Genomic DNA, 26,083 nt, shown 5'->3' on the forward strand with positions numbered 1-26,083 from the left:
TTGAGTTGATGTTTTATATATCTTACTGATAAAATATTGAACATTTATTTCCATGTTTATATTATTTAATGGCTTTCCATAAATTTCCAGAAAGATCTTGTACTCCTTTCAGTTATTGATCCAATTGGAATAAAAAATAAACAGATTTCACCTAGAGAATTAGATACTCACAAAATTGTCATATGGGTTGCAGGAGTAAAATTTAAGAAAGGCCATGAGTACAAGTTGGGGTTCAGAATACCAGGAAGTGGCTGCTGCCTGCTGCCGTCGAAGAAAAATTACACTGGACACGTGTTGAAATAAATTTCTAGGCACAAGATGGAGCAGCCCTTGCCAAGGGTGTCACATCAGCAAATTGAAACTTACATAACCTTGGCATCCCTGTAAATGCTGCATTTGACCAGAAATGCAGTGTGTCCAATTAGCCAATCCCCAAACACAAGCCAACCCTGCACTCTACACTTCCTTCCTCGTTCCTTTTTCTCTATCCTGAACACACTTTCTGTCTTCCACACCAGTTTGCAGTTCTCTAAATGGAAAGACAGTCTGCTTCATGAAATGTTAAATGAAGTTTGCTTGTGCCATCTAAATTGTCTTCTTTAATCATTTTTAACTTTTTTTTTTTTTTGCTTGTTTTTTTTTTTGGCTAGAGGAACGGGATCTGAAACTGGCTGCTAACAACCTACAGGACAATGAAATGCACAGGAGAGGTGCATGTTGAACCTTTGATTCACTGTTCCAGAGGCAGGCCCTAGATCTGAGTTCTGCTTCCATGCACATATCTCTCCAGTTCAAAGAAACTTTACTTAGATAAATGTACTGTTCTCAGAAAGATAATGCCATTGTTCAATATCTCAGGGTTAATTCACTCTCCAACCTCCAACTGACAGTTGTATTTGGTAGATGCTGGTGATCCCACTGTTCTGCCCACTGAGACATTTTCCCTGATTTCAATGCCACCGTTTCTCAGAAACCAGCTTGCTGAATACACACATCTGGTGGACTGCAGGCATACTGACATGAAGTACACAGACAGGCCACTGCTTAAGGAAGTATTCCCCTCTTTGGGATGTTCCTGTCTCTTATTTGATTCTAGCTGGTTTGGGTCATGGGAAACCAGGTTAAGGAGCACTCTCCAAACCATGGATATTGTTTTGTTGCTAATAATTATTATTATATCCCTAATAGGTTTTATTCTCTGGAAAGTTTTAAATGCATGTGGGTAGCCAATGAGCAGTGGACAAACATTACACAGGAAAAGAACTCGTTTAAGACTTGAAATGGGGATGGGAAGAGATAAACCAAAGAACTTGTATGTATATATGCATATCCAATGTATACAGACAATAGTGCCCTAAGGGGGGTGGGGGGGCTGCAAGGAGAAGGAGATCAATAGTGGAAAAAAGGCGGGACATGTGTAATACTATCAACAATAAAGATACTTTAAAAAAAAAAAAAAAAGACTATTGAAATAGAGGCAAGATATTTCACTTAACTCCACTGAAACAAAAGGTTGGAGAATTTTTAGATACTGGGGTAAGCTAATGGCAGTGTACTAAAGGACATTCATAAGAAGAGAGGTTGGTCAAGGGGACAGGCCATTTGTAGTTGCTAATTGTTCTTTTTGAGTTGGGCTCCTTCCTTCTCATAGAAAACTTGGACAAGGGTTGCTATCTTGCTTATTGTTTCCATGTCAAAGGGTTGGCCACCAGATCCTAGGTAAACATATTCCAGGGTCATAGAGCATTTATATCTCAAAGAAGCAGAGAAAAAATTTATAATTGAAAGTTTTCGAAAACATTTTATTTCTGAAGTAAATGCTTTAAGAAAAATGAAGTCAGAAGTATCATCAAGCGAAAGCCTGTAGAAAGTTTAATCAAGCTCAGGGGATCAAAACAACTTTGGTCCCTGCCTAGGTCAGGAAACTTTAGAAACCCGTTGTCTTCCTGATGAACGCAGTGCTGAAGCATAGAATTCACAGAGAAATGACTAGAAACCACTGCAAAACACATTCTTTGATGAAGCCAACAAGACTCCTTGTATCTACACTAAAGAGTAACTCTTCCTCTAAATATGCTCTTTGCTCTGTATCCCAGGTTTTTGATTTGTGATATTCTTGTTATTGTTAAGTTAAATAATTTTCTAATTACATTATGATTCCCCTGATGCATTAATTTTCAATCATATGAATTTTGAAGTTTCTAGTTAACATTCTGCAATTAATTTCTAGCAAACATTTATTTTTGTCAAAATGTTACTTTTTATTTAAATATTTTTATATTTGTTTACCTAAAATTTATGTTCAAGTAATTAGTAAATCTGGGTAAATATTTTATGCATAACTTAAAATTGTTTATTCTATTGTCAGGGAGTGCAGTGTTCTCTCATACAGCCAATTAAAACAAATGTGTTATTCCTTTATTTCCATTAATCAAATCATTCTCATTCGCACTGACATTTTGTGGCCTCATTCTATCAATTACTGAGAGAATTGTGTTAATATCTCCCACTCTGAAGATAGTTTTTTTGTATTTATTCCAGTATTTTTGTTAAGACTTGTTTTAAATATTTTTAAATTATTTTATATGTCCCAAAATGTTTATCACTTTATTAAATGAAGTATTTTCTAATATTCCTATATTTTCTCCAATAATATCCTATACTTTTCTAGATATAAAAGTAGGCTATTTTGCTTATAAACACCAGTCTTAATTTTCAAAATATATAGAGTACTCATACAACTCAAAGAAAAAAAGACAAACAATCCAATTAAAAATGGGCAGAGGACCTAAATAGACACCTCTCTAAAAAGGACATACAAATGGCCAAGAGACGTATGAAGAAACGCTCATTGCCACTAATCATCAGAGAGATGCAAATTGAAACAACTATAAGGTATCACCTCACCCCTGTCAGGATGGTCGCCATCAACAAATCATCAAACAGCAAGTGTTGGCAAAGGCATCAAGAAAAGGGGACTCTAGTACACTGCTGGTGGGAATGCAGAATGGTGCAGCCACTGTGGAAAATGCTATGGAGTGATCTCAAAAGTTAAAAATTGAACTGCCATTTGACCCAGTGATCCCACTTCTAGGAATATACCCTAAGAAACCTGAAACACCAATCAGAAAGAATATATGTACCCCCATGTTCATAGCTGCACTATTTACAATCGCTAAATCTGGAAAGAACCCAAGCGTCCATCAGTAGAGGAGTGGGTGAAAAAGCTGTGGTACATGTACACAGTGGAATACGATGCAGCTGTAGGAAAGAATGATCTCTTATCTTTTGAGATGGCATAGAAGGACCTGGAGAGTATTATGCTAAGCGAAACAAGCCAACCAAAGAAAGACAAATATCACATGATCTCACTTATTTGCGGAATATAATGAACTAAACAAACTGATGAACAAAATTGATCCAGAGACATAGAGGTGGGGTACAGACTGACAAGCCTCAGAGGAGAGAGGTTGGGGGCGGAAGAGATAAACCACAGAACTTATATGCATGTATGCATGACCAATGTACATAGACAAAAAAGCTGGGAATGGGGTGAGGGGGAAGGCGAGGAGGGTGTCAATAGGGGAAAAAGGAGAAACATTTGTAACAAAAACAAATTAATAAATAAAAATTATTTAAAAAATTAAAACTTACCCTGTCCTGTTTGGCTCATAGGTTGGAATGTTGGCCTGCGGTTTAGAGAGAACCGGGTTCGGTTCCCACTAAGGGCGTGTACCTCGGTTGTGGTTTGTCCCCGGCCCTGGTTGGGTTGTGCAGGTGGCAACCACTGGATGTGTGCCTTTCACGTTGATGTTTCTTTCTCTCTCTCTCTCTCTCTCCCACTCTATCTGAACAAAAAAATGAAAAAAAAAAAGAAAATTAAAACTTAATGTTACTCACAATAAAAATATTTAAAGTTCAAACAAACAAAACCACCAGTCTTTTAGGGGGTAGAATTTTCTTGGTACAATTTGATTCACTGCTTTGAATTCAATTCTGTGCACAACCTTGTTTTATAGTTGTCTCTTATAAATAGTTTGGATTTTAATGTGGTCCATTATATTTATCTATTACTGGTGCATTCAGAAAATATCATTACAGTTGTTATAATAACTAATATATACATTTTTAAAATTTATATTTATTTTATACTATTATGTGTCTTTCTGTTTTATATTTTTTCTCTTTCTTGTCCTAACTTGGGTACTTTTTAAAAAATAATTTAATGATCTCCAACACACTTTGAAAGTTAAGAGGGAAGGGGGGATGGGGGAGTAGTGAAGAGATAAATCAAAGAACTTATATGCATATATGCGCAACCAATGAACATAGACAATAGTTTGGGGAAAGCTGAGGGTGGTGGGAGTGGAGAAGAGAGGGTCAACAGGGGAAGTAGGGGGGCATCTGTAATATTTTTAACAATAAAGAAAAAAAAGTTAAGTTCTCTATTGCAAGTCTATTCCAGCATAATTGTTGTTCTATTATAACAATTCTTTCCTCTAGCTATCCTTCTGACCTTCTCTTGCTTTTACATGGTATACTTTCTCTGTGCCAAGGTTCTCAACGTGTCCCCTTCAGACCAGCAGCCCAGCATCATCTTGCCAGATATGCAATCCAGATTTAGTGTGGATTTCTTTATATTTCTCCGTTTTTCTTTTTTATCCTCACCTGAGGACATTTTTGTATAGAGCGAGAGGGAGAGAGAGAGAAAGTGAGAGAGAGAAAAACATTGATGTGAGAGAAATACATCGACTGGCTGCCACCCATACACCACCAACGGAGGCCAGGGACAAACTGCAGTCCAGGTATGTGCCCTTAGCAGGAACTGAACCCAGGTCTCTCTGGACCACAGATCGACACTCTAATCACTGAGCAAACTGTCCGGGGCTGTATTTCCCCTTTTTTGAATTTATTGAACTTCAAATTTTTTTAGGTCTGTTTTCTTTGTTATTTCTTTTGGTTCTAAATAATGATGCCTTTGTTTGTTTGTTTGTTTGTTTATTTTACACATTAAAACCTTTAGTATATGAAGGAGGTTCATTTCTTAAGAAAATGTTGACATTATTTCTTCTAATATCCTTTGCGGCACTATTATTCTGAGTTTGTCTTATAATCTAGTATTTTGGAACATGAAGAGTAAAAGTACTAGTCTACATTTTTCTACAGATATATTTGTTTCCTTACTTTTAGTTTTATTATATCAGTCATTTTGAACTTGATCTGATTCTCTGGACTCTGAGTCTATTCTCATCAATCAAAATTCTAATGATAAGCTTAGCCCCATTTAAATGTTACAGTAGAGGTAGCATTTATGGAACAGTAGGCACAGATATAAAAGTGGTATAGTTGACAGCTGTGGTTTATTTTAGTTCACCAAAACAGGATTGAGTGCATGACATAAACATTCTATGAGCTGTCAGAGAATTTTTTTTTAACAGATAACATTTACTGCTATTTTATCACTGCATATCAATATATTGGGTGGTTTTTTTTTTTTTCATTTATTTTCTTTTTTTTTTGGTTGTCTTTTATATACATTATTTCTTGTTTATTTACCCTCTAAAAGACTGGATATTTCTGGATAGACTATTAAAACTGAGATTTTGGCTCTGGCCGGCTTGGTTCAGTGGTTAGTGTTTGTCCACGGACCAATGAGTCATGGGTTTGATCCTTGGTCAGTCGAGGGCACATACCTCGGTTGCAGTTCGTCTCCGGCCCTGGTTGGGGTCATGCAGGAGGCAACCAGTCGATATATCTCTCACATTGATGTTTCTTTCTCTCTCCCTCTCCCCCCCTCCTACTCTATCTGAAGATAAATGGGAAAATATCTTCGGGTGGGGATTAAAAAAACAAACAAAAAACAACTTTTCTTTCTTTAGGGTCTAAGCCAAAGGTTACACCCTTTACCTTAAAGTTACCTTCTCTTAGCTCCCTAATCACCTGCTGTATTCCCTGACTGCAAAGGTATTAACAAATGCATAGCATTGGTACTGCCATAGATTAGGAAGGGAAGGGAAGGGACTTAAATTTTACTTATAGATTTAAAAATTATTTTCAGTCATTACCAGGAAGAGACAAGCACTGACTCATCTTTCATCAATTCTTTCTTCTTTCACATTTTTATTCCATCTATCTTTCTTTTTTTATCTTCTTAAATTGCCCCCATTTAAGCTCTATTTTCTGTAACCTTTTACATAACCTTACCTTCAGTCAGATGCGATCAGTAGAGAATGAGGTTTCTCTTTGTCAACGTTTGGTATGGTGAAAACTTGCAGGTTCTAAGAAGCCCACATGCATATGGCTAATTGATTTTCAACAAAGGAGCCAAAACCATACAGTGGAGGAAGAATGCCTCGCCAATAGATGATGTTGAGAAAATTGAAAAGCTACATGTAAACAGTGAAACTAGACTGCTATCTAACAGCATATACAAAAATTAATTCAGAATGAATTAAAGACTTGGAAAATAAAATCCATAGAGGAAATTATAGGCATTAAATTTATAAACCTTGGTCTCAGTCCTGGCTAGTTTGGTTCTGCAGTTAGAGCATCAGCCTGCAGTCCAGAGAGACACAGGTTCGGTTCCTGCTAAGGGCACGTACCTCAGTTGCAGTTTGCCCCCAGCAGCCACTCGATGTGTCTCTTTCACGTCGATGTTTCTCTCTCTCTCTGCTGCTCTCTCTCTCCCAATCTATCTGAACAACATAAATAAATAAATAAAGTAAACCTTGGTCTCAGAGAGGTTTCTGTAAAGTTGACCTCAAAAAACAAGGGAAGTGATATTAAAGATAAATGAATTAGCCCAGGCCGGTTTGGCTCCATGGTTGGAGTGTCGGCCTGCAGTCCAGGGAGACCCAGGTTCGGTTCCAGCTAAGGGCACATAACTTGGTTGCAGTTTGTCCCCAGCCCCGGTTGGCGGTTGAGGTTGTGCGGGAGGCAGCCACTCGATGTGTCCCTTTCATGTCGATATTTCTCTCTCTCTCTCTCTCTCCCTCCCTCCCTCCCACTCAATCTGGACAAAAATGGAAAGATGTCCTCGGGTAAGGATAAAAAAAAAAAAAAGATTAATAATTAGAGTACATCAAAACTAAAAAGCTTCTGCACAACAACAACAAAACTATCAACAAAACAAAAAGGCAATCAACTGAATGGGAGAAGATATTGACAAACAATACTTCCAATGAGGGACTAATATTAAAAATATATAAAGAACTCATGCAACTTAACAGAAAAGAAATGATCCTATTTAAAAAATGGGCAGAGGACCTGAATAAACACTTCTCCAAAGAAAACATATAGATGGCCAACAGATACATGAAAAGATGCTCAAATCACTAGTTAGAAGGGAAATGTAAACCAAATACTCGATGAGATACCACCTCACACATGTTAGAATGACTATTATCAATAAGACAAGTAATAACTAGTTTTGGAAAAGATGTGGAGAAGAGAACCCTCACACACTGCTGCTGGAAATGTAAATCGGTGCAGCCTCTAAGGAAAACAGTACGTAAGTGCCTCAAAAAATTAAGACTAGAGCTTCCATGTGACCCAGAAATCCCTCTTCTGGGTATTTACCCCCCACATTTGAAAATACATTCATAAAGATGTATGTAACCCTATGTTCATTGCAGCATTATTCACAATCTCCAAGATATGGTAAAAACCCAAGTGTCTTTCAACAGATGATTAAATACTACTATATGTTATATATATACTATATATATAATAGAACATATGTAATACAGTACTACTCAGCCATGATAAACATAAAATATTGCCATTTGTAACATCATGAATGGATTATAAGAGTATCATGCTGACTGAAATAAATCAGATGGAAAAGGACAAAAACCATATGATTTCACTCATATATATGATATAAAACAAAAAAAACTACAAATGAACAAACAAAACAAATAAAGGATGAATAGAGTAAAGGGGGTCAAATATATTGTAATGGAGGGTGACCAATCTTTGGGTGGTGAGCACACAATGAAGTATTGAGATGTTGAATTATAAAGTTGTACACCTGAAATTTATATAATGTTATCAACCAATGTTACCCCAATAAACTAAATTTTAAAAACTTTTAGGTTCTAGATTTTATTCTAATGCTTAGACTTCTCCATTAATAAGAATTACCTTTATCTGAGAGAACATTAGGTTTAAGAATATTATAGAAATATAAATTTATCAACATCAATATAAATGTTTCAAAATATATGAACTGATTAATTCATTTTATATATATATAATTTGATCTATAATACTCCATTTATAGGCTTATTTTGTGTGAATTATGTATTATAAATATAAAGAACAAAATGATTTCTGAATATTTGGATACTTGGACTATTTTTTTTATTTTTTATGAATTTTTATTTATTTTTTTGTTACAGATATTTTAACTTTTTACCCCATTGGCACCCCCCACCCCACCTCCGCCCCGTCCCCGGCTTAGTTGTCCATGTCCATTGGTCATGCATACAAGCATATAAGTTCTGTGGTTTATCTCTTCTCACCCCCCACCCCCCATTCCCTCTTCTGAGGGATGTCAGTCTGTGCCCTACTTCCATGTGTCTGGGTCTACTGTATTCCTCAGACTGTTATGTTCATTATATTCCGTATATAAGTGAGATCATGTGGTATTTGTCTTTTTCTGCTTGGCTTCTTTCACTTAGGATAATACTTTCCAGGTCCCTCCATGTCGTCTCAAAGGATAAGAGATCTTTCTTTCTTACCGCTGCATAGTACTCCATTGTGTATATGTACCACAGCTTTTTTTATCCATTCATCTACTGGTGGACACTTGGGCTGTTTCAAGATCTTAGCTATTGTAAATAGTGCTGCTATGAACATGGGGGTACATATATTCTTCCTGATTGGTGTTTCAGGCTTCTTAGGGTATATTCCCAGCAGTGGGATCACTGGGTCAAATGGAAGTTCAATTTTTAATTTTTTGAGGTAGCACCATATTGTTTTCCATAGCAGCTGCACCAGTCTGTATTCCCACTAGCAGTGTATTAGAGTCCCCTTTTCTCCACACCCTCGCCAACACTTGTTGTTTGATGATTTGTTGACGGCAGCCATTCTGACAGGTGTGAGGTGATACCTCATTGTTGTTTTAATTTGCATCTCTCTGATGATTAGTGATGTTGAGCATTTCTTCATATGTCTTTTGGCCATTTGTATGTCCTGTTTGGAGAGGTGTCTATTCAGCTCCTCTGCCCATTTTTTAATTGGGTTCTTTGTCTTTTTTTTGTGGAGTTGTATGAGCACTCTATATATATTGGAGATTAACCCCTTATCTGATACATCATTGGCAATGATGTTCTCCCATACAGTGGGTTGCCTTTCCATTTTGATGATTGTTTCCTTTGCTGTGCAGAAGCTTTTTAGTTTGATGTAGTCCCATGTGTTCATTTTCTCCTTTATTTCTGTTGCCTTAGGTGATGTATCAGTGAAAATTCTGCTCCGTATGATGTCCGAAATTTTGTTGCCTACATTTTCTTCTAGAATTTTTATGGATTCACGGGTCACATTTAAGTCTTTTATCCATTTCGAGTTTATTTTTGTGTATGGTGTAAGTTGATGGTCTAGTTTCATTTTTTTGCATGTAGCTGTGATACTTGGACTATTTTTAAAATTTTACTTCTATACTAATTTTTTTAGAACATATTCTAGGCCATATCCTAACATTAAAATACTGATAAAGCATACATTTTAGGATTCAGCATCTCTTTTCCTCACACAAAAAATTGTTTCATTCTACTAAGCCAATGCTCACCTTTAGTTGATGAATTTTCAGTGCAGTTCAAGCCTATTAATTTTAGCAGGGGCTGTTGGAACAGTCACAGTGAACGATGTAAGGATTGTGCCACTGAGGCTCAATTATCAGGTAGAAGACTGCTCAGTCTGGATGGTTACAGCACAAATGGGATTATTTTTTCTTCATTCTGATCTAGTTCCATGTCTCAAGTTGATATTATCACCTAGTCACATAGATAAATTCAGTCATTTTTAAAACTTGTGATTTTAATCAATATTTTTATTTCATTTTATTCTTTCTTATTCCTAAAATATTACATGGAAACTGACTAATGTTTACTTGAACATTTCTAGCAACTCTATGATGATTTAAAATATATTTTTGCAATAATAGGACAATTTAAAATGTGACTATGAACACCGTTGACATTTTAGTTGCAATACTAAACAGTACCAAGATAAAAAGTCTCTCAAGACTATCTTTTTAGTAACTCTTTTTAAAAATATTTCAAGCAGTAAGATACTAAATTTATTGTTTTCAATCTATTCTAACATTTCAGTATAATAAAAGACATAGCTATGAGAACAGATTAGGAATCAATGACTATATAAAGATGTATTTTTATTCATATTATGTTCAGAAATAATATTTCATGAATAATGGATCATTGTGAAATAGAATACTATGTAAAAAATAAAACCAATTATTCTTTATATTACCTTTTTACTTTTATTCATTAATACAAAAATAATAAAATAAGTCTAGTTTATGTGGCTTCTAAAGTTACAGAAATGAATGGAAACTCGAAGAAAAGATAAATCAGAGTGTAGAGGAACTTTGAGACCTAAAACCTAATTAAGAACAGAATTGTATATAACAGTCTGAGGAATAGGGTAGACCCAGAAACACGGAAGTAGGGTACAGACTGACAACCGTCAGAAGAGGGAGGGGTGGGGGGTGGAAAGAGATAAACCATAGAACTTATATGCATGTATGCATAACCAATGGACATGGACAACAAAGCTGGGGATGGGGCGGGGGGGATGGGAAGGAAGGTGTCAATGGGGTAAAAAAGGACAAACATCTGTAAAAAAATAAATTTTTTTTAAAAAAGCACATTTCTCCATCATCTTAATGTGCATGTGAACTATAGCTAACAAAGTTGTTTGTTTTTTAAGTTGGTGTATAATTTATACATAATAAAATGCATAGGTCTTAAGAAAAAAAAAAAAAAAAAAAAAGAACAGAATTGTTGACAAATAATATGCCAAGAAGTGGTTATGTAATAATCAAGGAAATTTGATCACTGGTTAAATACAAAGAAATCATTATTAATTAATTTTATGTTTTATAATTCAATTATGGTTATGTTAAATATTAGCCCTTTTAGGGACACTTAAAAAAGAAATCTAGGTAGAAATAATGTGACATATTAGACTTATCTATGAACACAGACAATAAGGTGGTGAAGGCCTGGGACAGAGCAGAAGCCAGGTGGAGGGGGACAATGGGGGGACAAAAGGGAGGACATCTGTAATATCCTCAACAATAAAGATTTAAAAAATAATGATAAAATAGACTAGAGGATTGAGGAGTCAGATGCCAAATTAAACAAAATTGATAATATGGCTTTAATTGTTAAAGATGATTATGGTTAAATAGGGCTTTATTACATTAATTCAGACTTTTTGCTCTAAATATACCTGGTCTAAAATTTTCTGATATGTATGTATTAACATGGCTGTTTCTGTGTTTGTTGATTAATAGTTAAGGAGTGGAAAGATCATGACCTTTATAATAAAAAAAGGATAGAATTAAGGTTGGGCTTCTCCAATGATAAAGATATTAGTGAACATTTAGAATTTTAAATGTTCTTTTCTGTAAAATAAAAATATAACAAGAGTTATATGTGTGTGTGTGTTTCAGTACTAAAATACAGTACTAAAAATGTAACTAAAGAAGGCACTTTTCTAAGACTTCTGAATATATTAACTCACTTACATTTCAAAACTAACCTATGAGGTAGTTATTATTGCTATGCACATTTTATAGATGAGGAAACTTAGGCAAAGAGGGTTTCAGTTATTTGCCAAAGGTTACAGACTCTTAAATTATAGTCTAGATCCAAATGTGTTTTAAATAAAGATACCATCTAGTCCTTATTATCTAACAAATACAATTGTTATATGAGGTATATATAGGTATCTATCAATGCATAAATAAATTTATGTAAAAAATACTTGTCATATAGAAAGTTTTTTTTTAAATTTTTTTCTTTATTGATTTGAGAAAGAGAGGAAGAGAGAAGGAGGGAGAGAGAGAAATGTCAATGAGAGAGAACATCAATTGGCCACCTCCTGCATGCCCCCCTCTGGGAATTTGTTTCACAGCCTGAGCATGTGCCCTGACTATGAACCCAACCGGCGACCTCTTGGTGCATGGGTCGATGTCATCACTGAGCCACAGCAGCTGGGCATACAGAAATTTATTAGTAAAATTGGATTTCTATCTCCTTTGCTATGTTTTTTTGCCCTCTCAACAACAAAAACACACATGGAATATTGAAGAATAAAGTTTGAAGCTGTTTGGAATTTTCATCTAATAATCAACAAAGGCTAACTTTTCATGATTAGAAATATTTCATGATTTCTAAAAATTTCAATATGTGATGAATCTTTTCTTCTTGACATGGACTAACTACACCATCCTTATTTTTCTGTAGAATGATATACTTCAGCTCTGGAAATTCTTGCTTTATGAAAATAACCAAGAATAAACTATGATTTTTTTCTTTAATTTCTCAAATAAAAACTAGCTTGTCATGTGATAAATTATTCCTTATGCCTTCTTTTTTATTATTTTATATTTGTTAGCCCATTAATATTTCTATCCAAATAATAGTTGCCAGGCACTTTGCTTGGTGATGATAACAGCGCAGATGAACATGAATCGTATCCTCATGGGGTTTATATTCTTTCTTGGTTAACTAGAGTAATAAATTTTTTTCCAAATTATATTAAAAAGTTATAGAGTAGGGAAAATATAAAACAATACATGATGCAGACAACATTCCTAAAATAACTTTAACTGAAATAATGAAAAATTCATAACGACATTGTTATTAGAGCTAAACCTTAAAACATAATTAACCGTCTTGCTGCAGAAATAGGTAAAAGTTTATGTAAAGAGTCGGAAGTAACAACATGTATTATATCCTTGAGGAATATTAATGAGTGCAAATTTTAAAAAGTGGTTTAGAATTTAGCTTCAAAGGCTATGTTAAGAGATATGAACAAGCAGGTAAGCTGGGACCATAAAATAGAAGATATGCAATCTCTGTAAAACATTTTGTGCTCTATCATAAGGATAATGATTAACCAATAAAGAAATTTAAATGGACAATCAAATTTGCATTTTAGAAGCATTATTTTGGCTTCAGTGTGAGAATGACTGAAGAAATCAGAACTGGGTTCAGGAAGAGATTATGACCTTGCATCAGAAGAGCTTTACTGGTCTTTCACAGAAGTAAAATAAATCAAAATGTATTTAGGAGTTATTATATAAAGAATGATTATTGCCCGGCCGGTGTGGCTCAGTGGTTGAGCATTGACTCATGCACCAGGAGGTTGCCAGTTGGATTCCCGGTGAGAGCATGTGCCCAGGTTGTGGGCCTGATCTCCAATAGGGGGCTATGCAGGAGGCGGCCAATCAATGTTCTTGCTCATGGATGCTTCTGTCTCTCTCTCCCTCCCCTCCCCCTCTCTAAAATCAATAAAGAAAAAAATAAAAAATAAAAAGAATCATTGTTAAATGGAGGGTTGAAGTCAGAAAAAATATCTCATAATGATACCTCTGTTTTTAACTTGGGCATCTGTTTGGTGGTAGTGGTACTTTTGTTAATTCAGAAACAACAGGGAAAACATGTTCTGGAACAATGGTTATGAGTTTAATCTGAAACATTTCAAATTTGTCATTTCTGAATTGAACATAAAATTATAATCATATTTCAATATATTGTAGTGAATTAAAATGGGAGAAATTGATGGTGGATGGGTTGATTTTTGAGTCATTGAGAATCAAATGGTAACTGGAATTATTGGAACTAATAAAATCATACAGGAATATTGAATGGGGTGAAATAAACCATGACCCATGCTGAAGGGAAGAAGAGAGGAAGAAGATACTACTCAGTGCCTGAGAAGGTATGCCAAAATATTAGATGGAAAACCATCAACTTGGCATGCCCTAAAGTCCAAGGGTGGTGAACACACAATACAATATACAAATGATATACTGTAGAATTGTATAACTGCTACCTATATAAGGTTATTAACCAATGTCATCCCAATAAATCCAATTTAAGGAAAGGAGGAAAAATAGGCATTTAAAATGTCCAGAAGTTAAATAAATATTTCCATGAATATCCCAATGAAATTATATGGCTAGAATTAATGAGATTTTAAGAAGCTGATGAGCAAATGAGAGTCAAAGAATATATAAAAATGTTTAAAGTAGAACTGCTCATAGTGTGTTTATATCAGCATATTTATCTGAGAAACTTCTGATACACACGCCACCAAGATTAAGTTTTAATAATATAATTTATTATTATATATATATTTTTTTTCTTCCATTTTTTGTACAGAGTGGGAGGGAGAGAGAGGAAGAGAGAGAGAGGGAAACATCGACGCGAAAGGGACACATCGAGTGGCTGCCACCCGCACGACCAACCAGGGCCGGGGACAAACTGCAACCGAGGTACATGCCCTTAGCGGGAACCGAACCCGGGTCTCTCCGGACCGCAGGTGGACACTCTAACCGCTGAGCCAAACCGGCCAGGGCAATTTATTATTATATTTAATTAAAATAATTTTTTCAATTATGTATCATTTTTAAAACTATGTCACATTTACTAGAATGGCAAAGAGTTGAAACACTGACACCACCAAACCCAGGCAAGGATGTGTATCAACAGGTCTTCACTGATCGCTGGTGGGAACCCCATATGGGACAGCCGCTTTGGGAGCTATTTGGGTGGCTTCTTACAACATTAAACATATTCTTACCGTGCAATCTAGCAATACATTCCTAGATATTTACCCAAAGAAATTGAAAACATGTCCACGAGAAAACCTGCACAGAGCTGTTTAAACAGCTTTATTACCAATCGCCCAAACTTAGAGGCAACCAAGATGTCCTTCAGCAGATGAATGGATAAACAAACTGTGATACATCCAGACAATGAAATTGTTTTGTGTGCTAAAAAGAAATGAGCTGTCAGCCCATGGCAGGACAAGGAGGAAACTTAAACGCATATTACTAAATAAAAAAAGCCAATCTGAAAAAGCCACACACTGTTATTCCAACATTCTTTTTTTAAAAAAAAAAAAAACATGTTTTTATTGATTTTTTTAGAAAGAAAGGAAGGGACAGAGAGCTAGAAACATCGATGTGAGAAACATTGATCGACTGCCTCCTGCACGCTCCCTACTGGAGATCAAGCCTGCAACCTGGGCACGTGCTCTGACCGGGAATCTGACCAGGAATGGAACTGGGAATTGAACCAGGATCTCTCAGTTGATGGGATGAAGCTCAATCCACTGAGCCACACCAGCCAGGCATATATATGACATTCTTTAAAAGGCAAACTGTGAGCCATTGAAAAGAGCAGTGGTTGCTGGGGGTGAGATGAGAAAGAGGAATGGGCAGGCAGAGCACAGAGGAATTTTAGGGCAGTGAGAACACTCTATGACATCACAATGATGGATATATGTCATTAGACATTTATCCAAACCCATAGAATGTACCACACAAAGAATGAACTCTGTGGTAAACTAGGGATTTCCGGTGATGACAATGTGTCAATGTAGGTTCATCAATTATAATAAATGTATCATTTTGGTAAGTGATGTGGATAACGAGGAGGCTATACACATTGGGGAGCAGGGTGTATATGAGAAATCTCTGTACCTTTCTCTCAATTTCGTTGAGAAGCTGAAACTTCCTCTTTGTTGTGCAGTTTACAAATTCTTCCCTTCTGGCATTTCTTATGCTGAACTCCCTGCATCCACAAAATTCAAAGGTGACATGAGGGTAGACAAAAAGGAAACCAGAATTCCAGTAGTTCTACCCTAATAATTGAGAAGGAGGTCAGAGAGAAAGAGTGCAAATCTCCCATATTTTTCTTTCTCTTTTTAAACAGACTTTCTCCATTTTATCACACCCCAGCCATTAATTAATCTCGTGGACTGAAGTCTTTAAGGAAGGGGGAACCTCTCATACATTCAGAGAAAACGTGGTTCCAAGAGGGTGAGGCCAATACCTGTTGCTTTTATTGTTTCTTTGTATCTCTCGCTCCTCCCATCACTTGCCCATGTCGAAGGGGTTGTGGAGGTAAATGTACAGAACAGCAGGATAACTAAGGCCCTTGCTTCCTAGTAGGAGGACCAGACTGGGGCATTTCTGACAAACAGAGTGTAGATATGGAGAACCTCAGAAAAGTACCCTATAAATTTGTAGATAGGAAATTTCCATATATTAGAAACTGTGGTAAGAAGTCTGAGCAAAATGATCTCCCTTACCGGAGGAATTTCTTTAAAGGTAAAACCCCTTTCTTACGTCATTGCAAAACCAAATCTCTCCTACTGCTCCCCCCACAGACTTCAGCAAAATCTCCGTTCAGTCCGTAATGTGAAGTTAACTAAATATTTTATTTCCTACATGGTGGGAATGGCAATTTTGCATTCCTCACAGGAGATAAAGATGATAAATATTTGAAATAAAATGTTTAATTTAAAATTTTGCTTGAGAAAATTTTTAATTTCATTGACCTTCAGTTTAGCATTTTGCAACATATAGTAGTAAGTATAATTACAGTAATAATTATAAAACTGACATTTATACAGCATGAGTTAAACTTCACAACCGTATGAGGTAGATAATCCTATGAGCAGCACACTGAGATATCGTTTTTTTACTTCCCCCCAACTGAAGTCCTATGTGTATTATGTCCTTGTCATCAGGATAGTGGCTTAACAAGAACACAGGGACTACATTTCTATTCTAAGTATAAAGCAATGTAAAATAAATAAGATAGAGTCAATATACAAAAGAAATACTAATTCAAGGTGTTTTGTTTTGTTAATTTAAACATTCTGTGCTGTTAAGAGGAAATGATTCTGCAACTATTAGAATAAGGGAGAGTAAAAGGAGACCTCTAATAATATAACAAATTAAGTATTTACCAGTTAGGGAAAGTAAAAAGTTTAAACAGTTCAGGGAAGTGCAGTGTAAAAGAGAATTTGAGAATGTTATTTGACAACTCATACAGAACTTGCTATAAGTTTTTTTACTTAAAATATCAAAGTAACAACTATAGTGCATTAAGAACTTTTGCTTATTAGAGAAGGGACAAATTATTGTACCTTTCAAAGGACTCAGGGTAGTGAATTTAAAACAATATTATTTGGAATATCTTAATTCACAAGATGAAGAATTTTTTTAAAAAAATGTTTTTATTAATATACATACATATATATAAGTATATGTATGTATATATGTGTGTGTGTGTGTATATATATATATATATATATATATAGAGAGAGAGAGAGAGAGAGAGAGAGAAACATTGATGTGAGAGAGAAACATCTATCTGCTGCCTCCTGCACGCCCTCTAATGGGGATCAAGCCCACAACCTGGGCATGTGCCCTGACTCAGAATCTAACCAGGACCTCTCAGTCCATGAAATGATGCTCAATCCACTGAGTCATACCAGCCAGGCAGATGAAGGAATTTTATTGTTTATAGAAGTTAAATAAGTGATACAGTTTAAGTAAATATATGGTACCATTACTCAGGTAGAGCATATTAAGCAGAAATAAACAAGTTAATGTATATGTGAAATACCATGCCAACCTGAGAATAAAATATGACCAAGATGATAATTACAAAATCCTACTTCCATGATTTTAAGTGTACCTATAGTTATAGGAGACCTAGTTTCCCACAAAAAGGCAATATATTCATTGAAATCTCTTGACAGTTTAATTTAACAGATGCATCCAAGTTGCCTGACATAATATTAATATCCAAAGTTGAAGGCAGAGCTGAGAATTTTCTAGCACCATGTTCTTTCACAGTAAAAAATTCAGCGTGGCTGTGCCCAAGTTCTGTCTCATGATGACAATAAAAAGATGTTAGTATTACTTTCTGTTTCTTATATTCACATATATTGCAAACTCCACTGACTAAGAATAAGAATGAGCTTTTGTATGTTAAGTGATTATTAACATGACAGAAAACACACCACATGGACACCAGCCTTCCTCTAAATATGTCTTCATCTGTATAAAGGTTTACTTACCCTTTGATAAATTCAGTACTCAGTACTGAATTGCAAAGAAGGGTAGAGAACTTTACTGATACAGAACAAGGCCCCACATCTGTATGCGTGGATAAGACAAACCAGCACAGACAAAATGGAATTTGGGGGACACACTAAAATAAAGTGATCAAAAATTGTGTCAATTAGCTTTGAGACGATACGATTCTGACCATACGATTCTTACCTTGGTGTTTGGGTGCAGCATTTTGTAATTTTGACTGAAGGTGAAGTGGCTGCTTCATACAGAGGCAATCAGACTTAACGGACGTGATGAATGCCTCAAATACAGCACAGACTGCAGGTCACACGAAAGTGTTTGCTTCTCAGTAACAGCAACATAGCTGAGGAACGCAGCCAAAGCAAACGCTGTGGGGGACTAGCCAGATGATTGCCTCAGAAATGATGTCTAATCAGGGCCCAGAAAGTGAACCACAGAAGCTTGAGTTGCAAAAGCCTACCTAAGATGCAAAAAAGTCAACGGCACTAACCTCAGCAAATACGAGCATTTTTGAAAAGCATAGATTTTGAGCAGACACAGATTGTCTAGGCTCAGGGTGCTGACCTTGCACATGGATGCAGTTTGGCCCAGCCTTGGAGATGAGGCTGTGGTTGACTTAGATTAATTTAGGTATTGGTTAGCAGAACATTATTGTTGCCTTTTAACTTCAAAACAGCTGAATTTTCTGGGCTAAAGAACACTAGGGAAATTATTCTTGAAAGTTTTATTATGAGCCTAAGCAGGCATTTTATTTGCTTAAATACCATTTTGTTTGGGCCAAGAAGGGAACTTTGGAAGGAGATAAGTGGATTCACAGGCTCAGAGTCTCATCCTGTGTTTTCAGATGGGCTATGTATTGCTTAGCATGTACAACATAAACATGATCTTAAAGCTAAACAAACTTATAGCCAGAGAGAGAAGAGCAAGCCATTCTAGCACAGGAATCAACATGTGTATTCACATGTGGGTGGGAAACTATTACATTATCTACTTTTCACCACTTAAAATGGGAACTCCAAAAACATGGAGTACACAGAGTAAATAAAAATAAAGAAGATTTACCCTGGCTGGTTTGTCTCAGCAATTAGAGTGTCAGCCAGAGGATCAAAGGGTCAAGGGTTTGATTCCTGGTCAAGGGCATGTGCCTGGGTTGCAGGTTTGATCCTGGCCCTAGTTAGGGTGGTGTGGGAGGCAACCAATCAATGTGTCTCACTAACATCCATGCTCTTTCTCTCTCCCTGTCCCTCCTGTGCACTCTATCTAAAAGAATAAAAAAATAAAAAATAAATAAATGGAAAAATATCCTTGAGTGAAGATTAACATAAAGAGAAAGAAAGAAGAAAGAGAAAGAAGGAAGGAAGGAAGGAAGGAAGGAAGGAAGGAAGGAAGGAAGGAAGGAAGGAAGGAAGGAAGGAAGGAAGGAAGGAAGGAAGGAAGGAAGGAAGGAAGGAAGGAAGGAAGGAAGAAAGAAGAAAGAAAGAAAGAAGAAAGAAAGAAAGAAGACTTGAATATACTAGATAGAAATAAAATCCACTCCGATAAGACACGTTGACTGGAGCTCTCACCTCGCTCACGTGTGAAAGTTGGGAGAAGGTGGCCATGTCCCTTATGTTAGTCTCAGAGGAAACTTCAATTTAACCCCACAATTTAAAAATGCATAATGTTGAAATTAACTGCTGTACTGAAAATTTCTGGGAGTTTTGTTTGAGTTCACACTGGCATATTTTCACTTATTTTTGATGTTCTTTTTCTTGGTCCACCCTCTTCTTTCAGATTCTGACTCTGCTGTTGTTATCCAGGACATTGAGGTATCCTTCCCCCACTGGATGCTGGGGGTGGAGTCTTCACAATATCTTGAGAAAAAAAATTTCTGAGATGAGCATGAGAGAATGAATGATTTCTATTTGTAAGAAATTACATTGTTGTGTGTCTAAAGTCCCATTCCAGTCATAGAAATAAAGCTGGAGTTTCAGTAGAGCTTAAAACAATGCCAGTGCACCAAGTGAGCAGCTCCTTTGTTTAGGGGATTAAATTTCCCCATTTCCTGCCCTTGCAGTGGCCGCTCCTATTCTGGCCAATGCGCTTTTCTAATTGCGACTGACAGCAAGCACCTTCGCTAGTCCCCACAGCACCACTGGGCATGCGTCTCTCTCCTCTCTGTCCAGTCCCTTCCCCAGCAGTCTGCAGGGCGGGCGTTGACCTGTGACTCCCTGGGAAGTAGAAAGCTTCAGCTTCCCAGTGCAGCTGCCCAAATAACATGCTTATAACATTCAGTCTTCCCTTTGCTCCTTTCCTGTAATTATTAACTAGGTTAATTACAACAGTGTCATTATGGTCACTGGAATCTGCTGGGTTAACGCTAGTTTGGAATATTGGGTTAACATTATTTTGACTGGAAGATTCTACTTGGGATAATTGCTCAAGGGCTTGGAAACGGACTTATTTCCTACATCTGGTATGGGTGGTGCCAGAGACAGAAAAAAAAAAAAAATGTGTCTTATTAATTTGTTGAGCTCTTTAAATCATAAGACTTATCAGACACTTTTAACTAAATTAATTCAACTTCTAAGATTTTGATGGAACTATACCCATTTCCAAGGCTGATAGGCCAAGGAGCAACTTTGAAAAGGACTTGATTCTGCTTATCTTCTTTCTCAGGAAAAGACAGAGCAGAAGGTGAATTTATAATATACTCAAATTTCTCTCTCTCTCTCTCTTTTTTTTTGTGTGTGTGTGTGGTATGTGCCCCTGGCAGGAACCAAACCCGGGACTCTCTGGTCTGCAGACCAACGCTCAACTGCTGAGCCAAACTGGCCAGGGAAAAAATCTCTCTCATTTTAACTCAAATATGGTTAAATATTGATTTCAGATTTTAATTTCTTCATGTTTGACATTATTATATTTTCATCTGCCAGATAATTGAATTTTAGACTCCTTTTCTTTGGGAACTTGATTAAGGTTTTTATTTTATTTTATTTTGTTTATTTATTTATTTTTATCCTCACCTGAGGACATTTTTTTTCCATTTTCTGTTCAGATAGAGTGGGAAGAAGAGAGAAGAAGAGAAAGAAAGAGAGAGAGAGAGAAACATCGACGTGAAAGGGACACATCAAGTGGCAGCCACCCGCACGACCAACCAGGGCCGGGGACAAACTGCAACCGAGGTACGCGCCCCCTTAGCGGAAACTGAACCCGGGTCTTTCTGGACCGCAGGCCGATGCTCTAACTGCTGAGCCAAACCGGCCACGCCTATTTTTTTTTTTTTTATTACAATAAGAGGACACCCTATGTTTGACATTTTATTATTGGAATATTGTAACATTATAAATTGATATTTTGAAGGCCTTTTGGGAGTATACTGGATAATATTTGAAAAAAATATGAAAAGATATTTTAAAGATGTATAATTTTGACTTTGGACATATGACTTTGAGAAAAATTCTAGTTAACGTATTATTCTGACCTAATTTCAGAAACATTTGCACTGGTCACAAATGGTCTTAGGAAGAAACCAAAGGAACAGTAGGTGACACTGGAAAAGCCCCCTTGTGCACATATGTGAAAGGCTAATAGACTGCTGGACTCGTCTGCAGAAGAGCTAGCTGCATTGCTGGTTGATCATGTCCAAAGCAATTAAGTTCAATAAGTTTGGGTTAGAAAAAGCTGTGGAATGTTTGAAGGGGATATTCCTTTGCATTCCTAAAATGTCCTTTTATTAAGAAAAGAATTTCACTAGAATAAAATACCCAGGGAAAAAGAGTGTATTAGTTATGATAAGCTATTTGCCATTACAATTAGCAATACCCCTAAATTCAATGGCTTAACACAATAAAAATTTATTTCTTACTTTAAAGAAGTCAAAGGTGTGCTCCAAGCAGTCATTCTGGGACCACAATCCTTCAGTCTGTGGGTGTGATCTCTTGCAGATCCTCTGGAGTCTCTCTAACTCAGGAGATAAATGGCAAAGTGGAAGGTCCTGGCCTGAAACTGACATAATTTGCACTCACGTTCCAGAAGCCAGGCTTCAGTCGCAATGACACAGATCATGCAAAAGAGGCTGAAAAGGTGCATTCTAGCTGTGCGCCCAGGAAGGAAAGGAGAATATGGTTTTTATTGAGGAGTAACATACAGGAGAAGCAATTCATTATGATAATTACAGAAGAAAATACCATGCTATGTCTCTTATTATTCATTGTGGTTTAGACTTACCTAGGTTTGAACTCCAGTCTTATCACTTGCAGACTGAGTGTACTGGGGTAAGTCACTTAGAATCTTTCTCATCTGCTTAATCCATGAAAAAGGATAATAACAGCACATATCATAGAATTGTTGCAATTGTTAGCATTTAATGCATTCAATGCCTAGAACAGTATCTAGTCTATAATAATATTATATTCTTGGGTTAGATTAGAAGCCATGTCCTTTAAAACAGTCTCCTTTACTTGTATTGTTTCCTTTATGTCAGTTCACAAGCTCAAGTTCTGTAAGTGTTCTGTGTACATGTGAAAAGTTTATACTGTTTAAAACTAGTACAGTCTCCGAATAAATATGAAATCTCTATATCAATCAAAATATTAAATCTTTAACTTTCTTATTGTTCATCTATATCTTTCCAATACTGACTTTGATTAAATATCTGCTTATAATTTTATCATTTTAAAAGTTGTTTTATTTTTAATACATTTTATTACAATTATTTTCTATGTGTATTAGTACATATAGTTCTATGTTTATATATCTTCTTATCTTTATATTATACTTCCTGTCTTTATATTACATGCTTCTTTGTTATGTTTATTTTTTGTAAATAAATCCTATCCTGAAAACATACATTTTATCTAATATTACTATACTTATTTTTATTTTCCATTATTTTTCATTACATTTTCTTAGTAACTCTTTGTTCAATTTTTACCTCACCATATAAGTTGTTTTTTAAAAAAATTATATAATCGAGTTTTGCAAGTGAGCACAATCTGTTTCTGTCTTTTATTGAGAGAATCTATCCCTCTCACATTTCTTCTAGTTCTAGTTATAAATTATATCTTTGTTTCAAGATCTGTTCACTTGCTTACTCAGCCTTTCAGGCAATCAATTAATTACCAATTGTCTTAAGTACAAGTCAATTTGATTGACTCCAGCAATACAATTACGAACAAAAACAATTGTTGCTCTCATGACAATGTATTTTTTTTTTTTTTTATCCTCACCCGAGGATATTTTTCCATTTTTTGTACAGATAGAGTGGGAGGGAGAGAGAGGAAGGAGAGAGGGAGAGAAACATTGACGTGAAGGGACACATCGAGTAGCTGCCACCCGCATGACCAACCAGGGCCGGGGACAAACTGCAACCGAGGTACGTGCCCTTAGCGGGAACCAAACCCGGGTCTCTCCGGACCGCAGGTCGACGCTCTAACCGCTGAGCCAAACTGGCCAGAGCTGACAATGTATTTTTGACCATATAATAAAACACTGATGTATGAATAATGAAAATATAAGTGATATGAAGACAATTTATATAGTAAAATGGGAATAATCAACAGAGAGTTCATTGTATCAGCAGGATCTATACTCCCTTTAGCAATGTGTTTTAGCTGAGATCTTTAGGTTGAGAAGTATTTTTTTTTTCTAAAATAGTTGCCAGTATTTTAAAGGAATAGATGAGAAAATATGTTATTAAGAATAAATGTGCAATCTTTGAGATATGGAGGAAAGCCAACATATCTAGATAACCACAGAGCTGCTGAAGGAATGATGTACAAGATGAAGTGAAACTACAACATCCAGGGATTCACAGCCATAGTAGAGATTTAACTTTATTCTAGAGAAAAAATAATGGAAACTGTGGCAGCCATCATTAATTGCTGACCAATTATCCATTCTCACATTGCATCTTAGTAGCAAAACAGATTAAAGACTTCACCTTGCTTTTCTTGTAGAATGAAGTGATTATGTGACTATGTTCTAGCCAATGGCAGTAAGGCAGTATTTGAGCAAAATATAGAAAGCCAATTTAAAAGAACTTGACTCAGTTGTGAGGAACACATATTCTTCTACCAGCTGCCTGGAATATAGATGTAATTGCTGGTGCTATGTCAGCCATTTCATGTTATGAGACGATTTTGTGGAGCTGCTCAGTACTGAAGAAGGTAGAGTAGAAAATAAAAACTTGGTTTCCTAATGTCACCATGGAATTACCAGATCAGCTTTAGAAAAAGAAAGGGAGAGAGGGAGAGGGAGAGAGAGAGAGAGAGAGAGAGAGAGAGAGAGAGAGAGAGAGATATTTAAGAGATTGGCTGCCTTCCATATGTACCCCAACTGAACCAGTAACTTTTCTGGTTGCAATACTCAACCAACTGAGCCACTGTGGCCGAGCTGAGCCTTGATATTTTTAATAAAATATTTTATGAGGAAAAAATGATATTGTATTTTATTTTAGGTACTGCTATACTTATTGCTATGGTTCTATTTGGCCAAATCTAATATTGATTGATAGAGAAATCACTTAAAATGAAATTTTGGAAGTTGAGGCAAGGAATAAAATTGTAGTGTGTAAATATCACTCTTGCGTGTTGAAAAAGACCAGAAGAAAGTAACAATAGACTCAGTGAAACTGATGATCGAGGCACTACAATGGCTTAGGTGAGAAATCGTCGTTTCTTCAGCTTAGAAGATATAGGTGGAAAGGGAGAGAAGAGGAAGGATTAAAGAATGAGATAAAGTGAGTTGACATGAATATCTTCCTGGCTATAAGTCAATTCTTTATAAGCAAATTCTGACACTCAAACACATTAAGTTTTTAGACGTTATGAATCATTTTATGATCATTTTCATGTCACAAATCTTATAAAACATAAACAATATTAACTTCAATGTCATTTTTGTACTGTATTTAGAGTTGTAAAGTATTTTGAGATTTTTGTGATGAAATCATAAAGTAAAATCTTGCAGCTTTACTATAGTGGCATATAGTGAAATAATATGTATATTTAGTTTGGTGTCTATTAGTAAAATATTTATTTTTCTCAGAATCTTTGATAAGCATATTTAAAAAGCAAGTAATGTCTCATCCATTTGCAAGTATACTAGAATAAAATTTAATAGATAGAACCAACCAAACACATTTTAAATATATAAAATATATTTCAGCTTTATATTTATATGTCCTATCTTATTTTTTTGCTAACATATATTTATAGAGATACAAAAATAGGTACTATTTAGAGAACATGAAAGATAAAGTTTAAAGTTTTAACCATAAAAGCCTCACCAATTAACTAAAAAAAATGCTTTTATCATTTTCCCTAAAATATAAGGCAAACTTTTTCAGACAATATATTTATTATCAATATGAATTATTTCTCAATCTCATATTTAAAAGGTAGTCTAAGATAAAGGCACATAAAAATTAAGTTTTTTTTTTTTATGTCTTTGGTGTTTTATTTGAGAAGCAGCAGGATTCAGAAACAGGAGAGAGAACAGAAAAGATTGAAAGCAAAACTTTAAGGAAATAGAAGAATCTAGAAACTCTTTAGGTTGGAAAGTAAAACTTTTTTTTTTTTTTTTTTTGATTTCTAATCCCTTTCAACAAGGAAACCTCTCAAAGTAAAATACAATCTGGGGGGCAAAGACCACACTGAAAACGTGACTGTTAAGTTCCTTTGTTAATATCATTGGGAAAATTAAAATGCTGTCTCCTCAAGCAAAGGGGTTTCCAGGAGACTCAAGGGACTTGCAGCAGCATCACAAGCCCAGAGTAGCGATGATTAGATATGGAGGGAGAGACATGACTTAAAATACTGTGTGTGGCTTCTCACACATGGACTGGAACAAATATAAATTTGTAGGAAACCTGTTTCCAAGGGGACTGTATTAGCAAATGTGCTTCGACCTTAGATTAAAATGGGCTAGCACATTCAAACTGGAAAT

Source organism: Molossus molossus, unplaced genomic scaffold, assembly GCF_014108415.1.
Source record: "Molossus molossus isolate mMolMol1 unplaced genomic scaffold, mMolMol1.p scaffold_m16_p_9, whole genome shotgun sequence".
Taxonomy (NCBI): Eukaryota; Metazoa; Chordata; class Mammalia; order Chiroptera; family Molossidae; genus Molossus; species Molossus molossus.